The sequence below is a fragment of the Octodon degus genome, unplaced genomic scaffold, assembly GCF_000260255.1.
Source record: "Octodon degus isolate 3935 unplaced genomic scaffold, OctDeg1.0 scaffold00204, whole genome shotgun sequence".
In the NCBI taxonomy this organism is placed as follows: domain Eukaryota; kingdom Metazoa; phylum Chordata; class Mammalia; order Rodentia; family Octodontidae; genus Octodon; species Octodon degus.
Window position 1 is genome coordinate 1,740,016 of NW_004524780.1, and position 3,298 is coordinate 1,743,313.

The window sequence follows — 3,298 nt, forward strand, 5'->3', positions numbered from 1 at the left end:
TCTACACATAGTACTCAGCAGTTATGCACAAGGCTTTCAAAAATGGATCATCAGAATTATTTTATTTGCTGTATTATCAGGGACAGCACTGTCCACACCAAAAGGGAAGAGTATGTCTTGGGGTTGAGCTCATCCATGCACAGGCCTTGGTCCATATTCACTTAGATTCCATCTCACACCAGAAAGAATGACAGTCACCAAGACATCAAATAATAACAAGTGCTGGTGTGGCTGTGGGGAAAATGAGCCCTTCTATGCTATTGGTGGGAGTGTAAACTTGTACAACTGCGATGGAAACCAGTATGGACACTCTCCAAAAACTCAAACTTGAAATTTCATTTAGTCCAGTTATTCTCCTTTCAATATCATTCCAAAGGAGTTGAAGATGTCTTATTACAACGATGCATGCACACATGTTTATAACAGCAGAGTTATTGGAATCAGTCTATATGTTCATCAACAGAAGAATGGATAAAAATGTATTTATACACAATGGAGTACTACTCTGCTAGAAAGAAGGATAAACTTAAGTATCAGAAAATGGATATGCCTTGAGACCACAATGTTAGGTGACACAAATCAGACACAAAGGTTTAAGAATCATATGGTTTTTTATATATGAGAAATAAAAATACAACTAATGAGGGAAATAAAAGATAATGGGACTTATGATTTTTTTTTCAAATGGAAAGGGTACCAAGAAATGCAGGAGAAAACTGAGAAAAAATAACTGAAATAAAAAAATGGAAATAGAGCAATTTCAACTGGGCAGGGGAACAAGAATTGGAAAGAACATGGAAGGAGGGGAACAGGACAAAAATAATTAAGAGATATTATGGAGATGTACCAACTCCCCAATAAATGTGGTCATTATGTATTCAGGGGGCACTGACAAAAAGAGCAAGATGCTGTGTATCCGTGTACACCACAAATTCCCACATTGTGGGCTTTTTTGGTGGAATAAACAATGATCCTGGCTTCTCCAACCCATATTTACTTTTCCTGTAGGTAACAAATTGGAATTTGAGCCTAGAAGCTTGGATACACCTCTCTCCACTCTGATGACAGCATGTAGTGATGGGCTTGTATTTTCCCTTCCACGAAGGACTCCATCCTTTACCAGGAAATACACTATAAGCTCACTGATGCTGGATGAGTAAAACCAGAGATAGAGGTCTGGAGCTCTTACCTAGTATTTGCAGGCCTGGGGATGAGTGAGTTCTCTTTTGGGGCCTTCGACAGAGACAGCAATTCCAGGGCAGAGACTGTAGGATCAGCGGAGCTCGGAGGACAGGAGAACACCTGAGACACGCACGGTCACCTAGGTCAGGAGGTAGCGTTGCTTCCATCTGTGGAAGCCCAGTCTTGTGAACAGAACAGCACATCTCTCACTAAAAAAGTTTTTTTTTTTTAATGTAGTTTAATCATTCTACTGCCATACAATTAGCATTTTCAAGTGGATCTGAGTTAGTTGCAGCAGATGGTTTATCTTCTCTTCTAGTGTTTCGACTTGGACATTATATCATTTCTACATCTAACTCCATCCTTGCAAGGCTCACGGAGTCATTCCAAATTTCGCGCACTGTGTTTTGACTTATTTAATGCAGACTACTTTACCGGCAGTAAACATGATTACCAAAATACTTTAACTCGAGAGCTTCTGCTTTCCTCTCTGGTGTAATTAGTCACACTGCACTCTTTCTGCAGTTCAGGGGAAAGGAAGAGGGAAAGGCTCCCCGCACGGCATCTTGCAAACACGGCTCCACTTCTCTCCAGCTGCTGCCTGCACTGCTCTGAGTGTGGGACGCGTCAAATCTTTGAAACAAGGGCAGAGTCATTGGGAGATCACGTGGCTTCTCACTAAGGGGTGAGTGCACGTAGGGTTGCTCCTGGTTAGCACAGGAAGTCACTGAAGAGGGATGCTGCTCAAGCTCAAACTGGGTCCTGTGTCCCCAGCAAGGGTTGGACACTATTCCCTGTGGTGTAGTGGTGATCTTACTCTTCCAGCGCCCAGCCAGCTACAGCACACTTTATTTGCCTGTCCCCGTGGTCACACAGCAGGAAAGTGACGGCCATGGCAAGTGGTGTGGCCCAGAAAGCCAGAGCTGTGTGGGACTAGAATCCTCGTCGAACTCTCCTTTGGGCTTACAGGCGTGCATAGTGGATGCTGGTAGAGCTGCAAGGGAAAACCCGGTCTAGGAAGTCCTCAGCAAGCTTAGCCTTTGTGCCCCGTGTCTGGGGAAACAAAGGCTTGGGAAGTCTCGCAACCTGTGTGTGTCCTGCGATGTCAAACAGACCTGGATGTGCATCTGTCTAGTTGCTTCCTTTGAACTGAAGTGAAATCTGTACAAAGAACAAAGGGCACAGACTTGGCACATGGGCTCCAACTGGACATCAATGGTAGCACCAAAATCTAGTCCTCAGATGGTCCAAGCCCCATGCACAGGGACCCTCTTCTGGGTTCTGGCTCTTGTGCTTGAAAACTCTGTGTCTCCAAGGGACACAGGGTCCTCAGGGACTCACCACTTTCTGTGCTTGGTTCTCACTCAGCAGGGTTTGGTTTTTTTGTCTCCACCAAACTCTTGTTTTTAGCCTGTTCTGCTAATGTTGCCATGGCTTCAAACACACACTCATTCACAGGCACACATCACATGCGCACATGCAGACATGTGCATACCACACACATACACACACAGTACACACATGCCTACATGCCACACTTACACCAGACATGTCACACATACATACAACATACACTAGATATGTACACATGCAGAACATGCAAAAATCACACAGCATTTACACTGTACAAATACACACACGACTCATACACATATGCCCATATAGATACCATTCATCCATACTACACATAAACACTGCACACGCTCTCTCTACTTCACTTGATGGAATAGTAAGCTATCCTAAGATGATCACATTACTGAGAACCAGCCTATTTGTTTCATGGTTTTTATTCTTTTCATTAAATGCATGTCTCTTCCAAAGGGTTAGAATTTCATTTTTAAAAATAATTTTATTGAGAAACAAATATCAATGAGACAGTTTCACAACTGATTACTGACACATTTTCGATAATTAATAAATTGTATATTATTGTCTTAGTGGTTATTCATTGTGCAAGATGCAGGCATGATGTCCTGTCTCAAATACTATTATACTAATCCTCTCTATTCATTGAATTAAGAGAATGGAGCTGTATATCTATCCTATTTGGAGTATACAGATGCAAAAGGGTCATTCATTTCTAGCCCATTTTTTTTGGTTAGTTTTGTCAGAGAAG